Raw genomic sequence first — 12,080 nt, 5'->3', positions numbered from 1 at the left:
TTTTTTGGCAGGCTAATTACCCCATTCAAAATAATTTCAGTCTCTTACACTACCATCAAACTCAAACTGGTTTTGTAATTATTTTAATAATGTAATTATCTTTTGCAGGATTTTCACAATACTATATTTTTGGTGTGCCTGTATTCAAAAGGATCTCCATAAAATTAAATGTAGCATGTCCTTGCTTGTCTTGTTTGAGTGTTTTTCAATAAGCAAACAATATTTTTTAAAGTTTTAAATAAAATTATTTAAATATTGCTTTTAGGCAAATATGCTGCTTTCTTGATCACAGCATATGGTTGAAATCCATAAGCGTCTGAAATGAATCCTTGCTTCACAATCATCAATAAACACGGCTTTAGACATAAAATACAACCAACCAAATCATTGTCTTTATGCTATGACTCCGTTGTGATATTGTCACACATCCAAGATAAGACTTAGGTTTGGGGATTCTATATGAGAAGGAGATGTTTAATGCTTCCGTCTTCACCCAGGGGACAATTATAGTGAGGTTTCATTGCATTTGATATAATATTTTTAAGTTTATAATTTTTTTCTTATAAAACTATATTTACTCAAGGTCACATCTGTCTAGCCAGCTAGGGTAGGTCCCATGTCTCTTAAAATTTTAAGGAGAAAAAAAAACCTGAGCTGGAGTAATTTTACCAGTCTGGGGCCCTTTTGCACTAAGGTAATATTAAAGTCTCTACCACACTGATTTCTCTGAAAAGCATTAGATCCTGTGTTGACTTAGTACATATGAGCTTGTTGAACTATTTCTGTCTACCGAGATATTGAGAGTGTAATAGTGTAATCACATTCTGATAGCCATTGGGAAATATAAATTTCTAATAAGAAAATGAATTTTTAAGATGTTTATTTTAAAAATTATGTCTATGAAAATGAGTTGACATGTTTTAGAGATTCACTGACCTAAAATCTATGATTTTTTTTTTTTTTTTTTTTTTTTTTTGACAGTCTCACTCTGTCCCCCAGGCTGGAGTGCAGTGGCGCGATCTTGGCTCACTGCAAGCTCCGCCTCCCGGGTTCCCGCCATTCTCCTGCCTCAGCCCCAGAGTAGCTGGGACTGCAGGCGCGGCCACCTCGCCCGGCTAATTTTTCGTATTTTTAGTAGACGGGGTTTCACCGTGTTAGCCAGAATAGTCTTGATCTCCTGGCCTCGTGATCCACCCGCCTCGGCCTCCCAAAGTGCTGGGATTTACAGGCATGAGCCACCGCGCCCAGCCCGATGCACCTTATGTTTTTACTGGCTTTAAAAGTTAGTGTATTAGTCCATTTTCACACTGCTGATAAAGACTGGGCAATTCACAAAAGAAAGAAGTTTAATGGACTCACAGTCCCACGTGACTGAGGACGCCTCACAGTCATGGCAGAAGGAGAAAGGTACGTCTCACATGAGGGCAGACAAGAGAATGAGAGCCAAGCGAAAGGGGTTTCCCCTGATAAAACCATCAGATCTCGTGAGACTTATTCACTACCACGAGAACAGTATGGGGGGAACTGCCCCCGTGATTCAATTCTCTCCCACTGGGTCACTCCAACAACATGAGGGAATTTTGGAAGCTGCAATTCAAGATGAGATTTGGGTGGGGACAGAGTCAAACCATATCAGTTAGTTTTACATATATATATACGTAAATTCATATATATGTATTCATATATATGTATATTCATATATATATATATATGAATTGGATGTTGAGGTTTTGTTGGGGTTGGGGTTTTGTTTTGTTTTTGCATCATTTACCAGCACTACCTCTAGAATCCCCTCCCTTGGATCCTTCTAGATATGCCTATCTTCCTGTTTCTATGGAAAACAATTTAACTATTTTGTCTGTTACAACATTTCAGTAGACTGCCACTCAAAATTTTAAATAAGTCACTTTCTTTCATGAAGAATGGTTACTCAGAATTTTCACTCCATTTATACCTGTCCACATTAGTTTTTTAAGATCTTTCTATTTGATAGAGGAATTTGGTATCATTTTTTTCCCCCTGTTTCATTTGTCTTTGAGATTAGAGTTCTGTTCTTTGGACACAGTTCATTTGTGTTTTTCTCCTTCTCTAAATTTTGGGTGTCATTTGCTCTTTAGTGACTGAGAAACTGAGAAATTATCCATAATTTTGTGCATTTATTTTGTAAATTCCAGATGATTTCGCTCTTGTTAAAAGGAGCCAGTGGGGGAAGGTCTTGTCCATACTTTAACTAGAGAAATAAAAGTGGGACTTTGTGTTCCCTGGGTCTGGACTGATGGGGTCACTGGTGATGAGATTGGGGACAATTTAGAGGGCAGATTGGCAGGTAAGGCATGGCCAGTCATCCTAGCAAACCAAAGCCAAAGGCCAACACTTTCTAGGTTTTATTAGCTCATTGCCCAAGGCACGTCATTTGGTATACATTTTATCCATTTATTTATACTACTATATGTACTAACAGTAGTATTAGTACAAATACTACATGTGAAAATAATATAATTAGATATATCAAAATACTTTTTTCACTGACACTTTTTCAAATGCATTGTTAAATTCTACTATAAACCTGAAATGTAGACATGAACAGTAGGAATGGATCTACATCATTTATTCTGGAGAAGCATCCTTCAGTCACCCCCATAATTATAATATGTCATAAGTCTCCAGGAGCACTCACCTAGTATGGGGCAGAAGGAGAACAAGGACCAGGAAACTCTCCATGGTAATTGTCCTCAGCACAGCATGGTGCCTGGGAGATGTATTCATAGTCTCACATCAGCTTGGAGCAATTGCTCTTTTACCATAAGAATCATAACTTTGCATTTTAAAGGTAAAAACAACCAATTTGCCATGCAAGCATATTTTCTCAACAAAAAATAACAGACCTTCAGAGAGTGATAAGATTCATGATTATGTACAATTTTATCCTGTGAAAGACAAAATTCATTTAACTGCTGACTTGATATTTTTACTTCATATTACCTCATAAATATTGTAAGCAAAAATCAAGATGAGTTCAAATGCCTGCATGGCCAAAATTTAGGTGAGCCCCTGATCTTCTGTGTGAATTATTTTTCAAAACAAACACCCATATTCAGCCTGATGCTTACTAGTACAAAATTGGTGCTTAAAATATGTGTCTCACTAACTTTGATAATATTGTTTCCATTTAGAAACCTGGGAAAAACCTGGTTACTAATTTTTAACAATTAGAAATGTGAAATAATACTTAAATATTTCTATATAGTTATTATGAAAAGGTTGTTAGTGGAAGCAAATGTTATGTGTCATACAATTAAGGATTCCGGGATGTCATAGGTAGGCTTAACTTATTCCTAAACCTTTGTTGGTCAGGGATGCAAAGAGAAAGAATCTTTTCTCTAATGCATAATCAAGTGGTTAAGAGGAAAGATAATGCAGAAAGTTCTTAAATATGATACAAAAGCATGCAAATATAATAAATACATATGAATTGTTATATAAGCTATAAGGTCTAAGTTAAGAAATTTCCAAAACATTCTCACATATGAACGCCAACTTTTCTCTGCTAACCCAGAGTTATCAATGCCCTAGGGGTTTTTTTGTTTTGTTTTGTTTTACAAAATATCATTTGATTTGCCATCAAGAGTGTTAGTGGTACACATTTCTTCATAGAAGAGTGTACTGCTGTGACTCAGATTTTCTTCTGAACTACTGATAACTGTCCTGCAAGTTTTCTATGCTTGTTGGTGCAAACTTTATCTACCAGAAGGTGTGCACAGTAGGTTTTTAGACAAGGTCACGTGTTTCTCTTTCAAATGGTCCTAAAACATTTCTTGACTGAAACACTGAAGAATTGCAATTAACTAAAATATAGTCAAACACAAGACGTGAAGTACCAGCACTGCACAGGGCTTCAACTGAAGTCAGGAAATCCTGAGCCTGTGCACACAGGCAACAGCAGCCACATCACTGCCACCACCTGGCAGCCATCATTTGGAGGCTGCTATTCCCTAGACGATGTCATAACAAAATATACCCCAATTTCAGAAATACTAAAATGTAAAAACACGTGCTTCTGTTGAATGAAGGAATTAATCAATGAATGGCTCCATGGTTTGAATAAAGCCAGCTGGGGTGGTGTCCTGGGATACAGAAACCTAGGAGTCAATGTGGTGACATTTCACAAATCACGGGAGGAGATCAAACCAGAACTTTACATCTCTCTTGACTTTATCTTCTTGATTCCAGAAACATTCTTGATTTAATGACTATGAATGAAGTTTAGGAACTTTCTGAATGAGAATAAAAGAAGCCTAAAAAGGTGACCAAAACTGTCATTGTGATTCCTACAGATCAATTAGTAAAAAGCAATTCACATTAAAGTATGTGTGGGTTCAATAAAAATGTATTGAACTTTAAAGTTAATTGAGCAATAACTAAGATCAGAGTCTCCATTTCTCGATAAAAACAATTTCCTAAGTCATTTAATCAATGCTCTCTCCTAGGGGGAAAAAATCAGACCTAGTATTATCGTAGCAAGAGATTTACTAAATTAGACACACGGAAAGAAAAGGCACTAGGTTCCTAAACAATTTGTCTTAGCATTATTTCTTTGGAATTAAAGCAAGGGTTAATATAGACCTACGATTTTTAAAAAAAACATTGACTACATCGTGATGCAAATTTTTTTCATGGAGGACTTTGCTACTCTATACTTTGTAATTAAAACTCAATTAGATATGATTTAAATCTTTTTTGGCACCAGAAACCTCATTTATTCTCTGGGCTACTTTATTTCATTTATTGAACACTATGGTAAGAACTAGAGAAATAAAGATGGGTAACATAGTCCCCACCCCTCAATGAGCACATAGTGTACTTGGTAACATAGACCAACTAATCATTTCAATATAATATAGGAATTGTAATAAAATACATCCCAGGAGGGTTATATATTAGGAACATAGGTTAAGTTGGATCATTTTAAGAACATTAATGATGTCAACCCCAAATCTCAATAGCTCAATACAACAAAGGTTTATTTCCCACTCAAGCTATGCTTGATGCAGGCTTGGACAGATCACCAGAGCACCTGGATTCAGAAGCCTAGGCTGCTGCAATCTTGTGACTGAGACGTCTTCATGCTAACCCACCTCATTGCCACGCATAGCAGGGGAAGAAGGTGGGAACCTTCTCCAACAAGCATACTATGGACTCAGTTGTTTCTCCCCAAAATTCTTATGTTGAAGCCCAAACCCCCAAACTTCTTATATCTTTATGACAAGAGCCAGAGATGATAGGTCCTTTTAGATGGAATTAAAGTTAAATGAGGTAATAAGGGTGGGGTCCTAATCTGATAGGATCGGTGGCTTTATAAGGTGGAAGAAACCTCTCGGCCCCTCTTCTCTGCCACGTGGAGGAACGACCATGTGGGCAACACATCAAGAAGGTGACCGTTTCCAAGCCAGGAAGAAAGCCCTCAACAGAGCCCAACCATGCTGGCACCCTGATCTCAGACTCCAGCCTCTAGAGAGAAAATTCATTTCCATTGTTTAAGTCACCTACTCTGTGTCATGTTTTTCTTATGGCAGCCTGGGCTGAGTAATACAAAACATTTAAATACTTGAGTACAGTGGCAATGCATGTTATTTCTATTAATAGCCCACCATCCAGAAGGTGGCCTCCCACAGCCCCCTCACGCCCACCCCCCGTCTGCAAGGGGGCAAGTGGGGAAACACAGAGGAGTATGTGGAATATTTGGTAAGCATATTGTCTCTGCCACAGTCATATCTTCTGATGAGCAAAGATCCCTTTTTTCTCTTCTTCCTACACACTCAATTGTTCCTTAAGGGAAACAACCCAAAAAGCAATCCAGCAAGCCACTGATTATAGCTCAAAGTCCAGAGTCTGCAGGCGATTTGTAGCAGTGTGTACATCAGGTCAAGATATTTTTTTTTTTTTTTTTTTTTTTTTTGAGGTGGAGTATTTCTCTGTCACCCAGGCTGGAGTGCGGTGGCGTGATCTCGGCTCACTGCAAGCTCTGCCTCCCGGGTTCACGCCATTCTCCTGCCTCAGCCTCCTGAGTAGCTGAGACTACAGGTGCCCACCACTACACCCAGCTAATTTTTTGTATTTTTAGTAGAGACAAGGTTTCGCCCTATTAGCCAGAATGGTCTCGATCTCCTGACCTCATGATCTGCCCGCCTCGGCCTCCCAAAGTGCTGGGATTACAGGCGTGAGCCACCGCACCTGGCCAGTATGACTTCTTATAGTTCCAAAAGAACGATCCAGAAAAAGATGTTATTTTTTTCCCCTCTACCCACCCTGGCCCAAGGAACACTGGTTTAAGAGAGGTGGGATGCCTACCCCTGCAAACACTCCTGTTCTAAGGGAAAGTTTGGGAGGCAAGCAGGCAACAGCCCCTGGTCCTGGTAATTCTGAAATGCTGCTTGCCAGGTATCTTCAGGGTCTTTATCCACAATTAACAAGGATATGTGGCTGGGCCCTCATTCTGCTCTTTGAGAAGAACGTATCAATCCTCTGTTCCACTTGGTTCTGCCCTCGGCCCACCGGGAGGAGTTTCCTTTGTCATTATCCTTCTTGACCATATTCAGACTGGACATTGGGAAAATGTTCTCTTCGAAGTGTGGCAAGTTTCTCAGCCCACATTCTACCCTGAGAAGTTATAGTAAAGATCTGAAGGTTACTGAATTTTAACAAGTTATATTTTTTATTTAGGGCCTTTTTTTCCTGTAAAAGTTTGTCAAAATATTACTAGATTTCTTGTATATTTAGTGCCAGTCAATCACTTGTACCAAGGAAGTGTTTTCTTGGTTTGTTTTGGTTTTGGTTTTTGAGATCTACTTCTCAGATTTGCTCTGATTATTTCTTCCCCCAAAACTCTGTCTTTTGATTTGAAAGGTGTCTTGACTTTGTCAGGTTTTTGTAGGGGCAGCACTCACTCAATTCTTTGCCCTGGGTCCTTTTTATCTAATTAACAGATTATAATGGGCATCCTACCCTTGAGCTGCTTTTTACCTGGACACACCTTAATTGAAAAGTTTTAGCAGCAGGTGTGGAGATTACACTTAATCTGCTCTTTTCTTTGAGGCGGCTTTAACTTGCTTTTGTCAAAGACTCATTAAATGTCTCTGTCTCCGAGTTCTCTTTTCCAGTTTTAGTTTTGAATTTTTCAAATGCCTTTCGTTTTTGCTTGAAACTTCTCAATTTCCTTCTAAGAGCCCTCTTTCTTTTTAGTACCTTATCAGTCAACAAACCCTTAACATTGTTATCTAACCGCTTTCCCTAGATGTTATTGGAGGAATAAAATTAAAAACAGTATCTCCCGATGCAGAAATCTTCATAAAGGTGATAAACACACACACACACACACACACTCCATTACTTCTGCTAAGAAATTGCAGACAGAAGGAGAATCCCACCCTTGGATATAGCCAACCAGGTACAACTCAATACATGCAGGTTCTCAAGATAAACAAGCAAGAGAACTTGACAGCAACGTTTGTCACACATTCCTCATCCTTGCAATTGGGGTAACCATTTGGGTTGACTAATTGGCTTTATGCAGAGGAAAAACAAACTTCTTGTATCTTTATGACAAAAGACAGTTTTGCAAGTTGGAGAGAAGTAGCACCTGAAATTAGGCACCCTCTGTCACAGAAACTAGGAGATGGGGCCGCATCTCCCTTCAGATTTACGTGTCAAAGGCATGGTTCATGTGTCCTTGCGAAAGGCATTTTAGGGTCTTAAAGCCAAACAAAAGATCTATCTGGTTTTCAGAAGAATTATTTACATTTCAAAGAGAGGAGAATGTGCTTACAACCGAAAGTTTTCTCAAGTTAAATGCCTTAAGAAACAGGAAGGATAATTGCCCATTTTCAACAGGGAGAATAGAGCCTCTTATTTTTAAATTTCACATTTGTCCATACAATCTAGAAACTCTTAAGACATGAAATCGGCCTACCAAGTTATCACAAGTTCTACTAAGAGGCAAGAGTTTTACCGAGTATCTCACTGCTAAATATCATTCTCCCAGCTTGCTTACTACCTTCCTTTATCCCTGGCCCAGCCACTATTTCAGTGCCCCACATTTTAGGGCTATTTATTCACTTATCACTGCACCACTATTAGGATCAAGTACACTTATCCTTAAGTGATGAACAAAGTCTCAGTGGTTTATGCAACTGAAACTGATCTCTCGCTCATGCTAGTCCCACTCCGATTCTGGGCAACTGTCCTAGACAATCAGGACAACACCTACATCAAAAAAATAGATGCTCTGGCTTCAGCAGGTGTCCCTTCTGTTTGTAGCCCTTTGTTGGGAACTAGTGATAAGGTATCCAGACTGTGCTGGGTGCAGGGAATGAAGAGGAGCATGAGACATTTGGAGACCAGTCCTGTCTAGGTAAACGGGCACCAAATTTCATTGTAGGGACTCAGGAAAGGCTCCCTGAAGATGATGATCTGCACAGCGAATCGTAAAAAATGAGTTGGACTTCAAGGTGAAGTGTGAGGTTGGCATGAGGATAGAGGGGTCAGGTTACTCTCCACTATGCATAGCATGGGCAGAGCATGGATGGTTCTTTAGTGGATTTTAGCTGCTGGAGATTACAGTAAGAATAAAATGGGCAGAGAGTTTGTTAGAAAGTCAGATAAAGCTTGCAAGCAGGAGTGTTTTCTATGTCATGTCAGAAAATAAATTGGACTTTATCTTATAGGCAGCAAGGAGTGTTTTTTAATGCGGCAAGTAAACATAGATTTAAATTTTAGATATGTCTATCTGGTGACTGTGGAGGATATTTTAATAATGAATCCTTTAACTAGGTTAATAATTTATAATGCGCACTGTACCTAGGGCAATCTAGTCTGAGCAATCGTGATTTGAAACGACATGGGAGAATGAATCACTCTACTTCTGCATGGGCCAGCACTTTCCCTGCACCTTCAGTTATCTTCTATTAATCTTTCCAAGGCTTGATTTCCTCATCCGTGAGAACCTGATAAAAATATACTCTGCTATATCCTTCAGTGCTGATATGGGGATCAAATGAAATAATGTGCTTTGAGGCCAGGTGCAGTGGCTCATGCCTGTAATCCCAGCACTTTGGGAGGCCGAGGCAGGGGCATCATGAGGTCAGGAGTTCGAGAACCAACATGGTGAAACCCTTTCTCTATTAAAAATACAAAACATAGCTGAGCATGGTGGCGGGTGCCAGTGTCCCAGCTACTCGGGAGGCTGAGGCAGGAGAATCATTTGATCCCAGGAGGCAGAGGTTGTATGAACCGAGATTGCGCCATTGCACTCCAGCCTGGGTGACAGAGCATAACTGTCTCCAAAAAAAAAAAAGTGCTTTGATACAAGGGCTTTGAAAGCTGTAATACAGGTATAAGAGATGATTAAATTTGGCAAACACCTATTTTTTTTTTTTTATACGCCCAGCACTGGACAGGGCAATATAGGGAATCAAAAAGGAGCCTTTCCTTTGAAGAAATCAACATTCTTTCATGAAAAACGCTGAAACACCAGAGCATGATTTTGTAGCTTGAGCTGCAGGAGCGTGATTACAAACAATGAAGCGAGTATGAAAGCACAGCAGGGCATCTCTTTGTGGGAGAGCGATTGTCAGTGTCACTACTTTGTCCTTGTTTAGGACATTTCATGAAATCTTTAAAGGGAATTTTCAAAACAAGTTAATGTGCCCTTCAAGAACATCCATCGTATGACTCTGGCTTCACTTATTTAATGGTGGTGATAACCACATGCGTTAGCCTCACAACCTGTGAGGCTTGAAATCTTCTAATGAGTGCTAAGGAATGGAGTCCTGAAATTATTATTTTTAAATTCAATAGCCAAAGTCTTCAAAGGCATCAAAATGCCTTATAAATGAAAATATTTTTCATTCTTAGTCAAATAAATTAGCTTATCCTTGACACAAATGTTAATTTTTTCCCATTTTTTATTGCAATAGTTTTTTTAAAAAAATAAGTTGATACATGTGGATTCAAGTCTTCTAGTTTTGTTGGGAAAATGTTAAACCTCTCACAACAAAAGTCTAGGAGGAAGGTCAAAAATTATAGTTGCTTTTGTATTTACAAGGTTTTTTCCTTGGTGTTGAATAAATTCTAGACAAAGATTATAAATTCATTATCTTTTACAGACACATATATGTATTGATCATGGTAATTAACTCACAATGTCTTATGTTTTACTAAAATTAAAGAATTTAAAATTATCTGGGTTATTTAGCATTAGCAAAGGAGTAAAAAAAGATATTTTTCTTGTTATAAATAAAATTCAAATTGTGTAAAATCTGTTCTTTCAAAACTATTTTTTGCTCTTGTATTTCCTTCTAATATTTTACTTGCTTAGATTTTTCACCATCTTATTATAACTTCCTGGTCACTTGACATTTAAAAAAATTAAACTACTGGCTAGGCACCATTGTCCAAGCCTACAATCCCGGCACTTTGGGAGGCCAAGGCTGCCAGATCGCTTGAGCTCTACGTGTTCCAAGGGCAGCCTTGGCAACATAGTGAGACTCCATCTACTAAAAATACAAAAAAAATGGGCTGAGCGTGGTGGTGTGCACCTTTAGTCCCAGCTACTCTGGAGGCTGAGGTGGGAGAATCACCTGACCCCAGGAGTTTGAAACTGCACTGAGCCATGTTCATGCCACTGCACTCTAGCCTGGGCAACAGAGTGAGACCCTGTCTCAGGAAAAGAAAAATTATAAACTTACTCTTTAATAATTTCCATTACTGTAAATGAAGCAGATCAGAAGAGGTTTAACAAAACTTTAAAGGGGAAGAAACTAACTCTTTGGACACTGAATATATTCCAAACATTTTTCTAATTCTCACATACATTATAGCATAAAGTCCTACAAAATAAGTATTCTCATGCTTCTCACAAATGAAGGGAATACAACTCAAGAATCAAAGTCAATTTGCACATAGTAAAACCAATCCAAATCTCACAGTGCTGCAAAAACACACGTTCTTCTTGTGATAACATAGCTTTGCTAATACATCTCAGGTTTTGTGTTTGGAGGTCAAAGAACTTGTGTGGTAGAGGTTCCAACAGCAATTACTAATAGATGGGAAAACATTATCTTTTGACCCAAGGAGATACTAGATTACAAAAAGCAAAATTAGTGCTAATGTAGAACAAAATTAGTGTTAAGTGTAGAACTTCCAGACAATAGATTTTTTTCATTAATATTTCTAAGTAGATCATTGATTCATAATTGTCCTAAATGCAGTCCATCATAGGATAACAAAAACCGATTAAACGACAAATGAAATTGGGTATTTTTTGTTCCGTTTATTTTACCATGAAGAGTTGACTTAGATGAAATAGGTAGCTTGGTTTATTCAAAACTAGCTGTACTTTCACCTGACCCAAGAGCAAGGCTGTATCTTAATAGAAGATACAGAGACACCAGAGGTTATGGGAGCATAAAGCTCAACATTTGCTGCTGATCTTAGATCTACCCTCTAGCTTTGGTTTGTCTGCTGTTACTCTTCAGGCTAGGTCTCTAGTTCCAGAGAAAGAGTTAATCAACCCTTCAAATAGAGATGAGAAAAAGCTTTCAAATTTCTTTTCCATATATGGCACCTGGAACATGGGCTTTATAAGACACCTCCAATTCATATTATTAGAGGAGCAAAGAAAACAAATGCACAGAGATCCTGAGTCCATGATATGCTTTCCCTCAGACCTGTTTCCAAATACATATTTTAATTTACAAGTATATTTTGTAGGCACTTAGCACCTATGGAATTCATTACCTTTGGATATACAATCCCGATGATAGTGGAATCTTTTAATGACGAACAAGGTAACAGATATTCAAACAAAATCATCCTTAGTAAATCTGATAAAAACCACTGCAATTTTCATACACTGTTAAAAATTATGTTACTTGTAGAACTTTTACTAAATTTTACTTTTCATGTTGATTAAAAGCAAACCAATTAGTTGGTATATTGTCTGAATCATTTCTTTGGAAAATCAGCATCTACTTGGATTCCAATTAATATATATGAAAAACTAATGCTACTCTATTCTTTAATAT

At 38.2% G+C, this 12,080-nt stretch overlaps 1 protein-coding gene across 1 annotated transcript in view; it reads left to right on the top strand.

Annotated features, from left to right (window-relative positions):
• The window catches only part of DOK6 (docking protein 6), a 422,926-nt gene that overhangs the window by 277,767 nt on the left and 133,079 nt on the right, over positions 1 to 12,080 (top strand). The gene's annotated exons all lie outside the window — the stretch shown is intronic.

Source organism: Piliocolobus tephrosceles, chromosome 18 (genome assembly GCF_002776525.5).
Source record: "Piliocolobus tephrosceles isolate RC106 chromosome 18, ASM277652v3, whole genome shotgun sequence".
NCBI classification, from domain to species: Eukaryota; Metazoa; Chordata; class Mammalia; order Primates; family Cercopithecidae; genus Piliocolobus; species Piliocolobus tephrosceles.
This window is presented reverse-complemented; position numbering and strand designations above follow the sequence as displayed.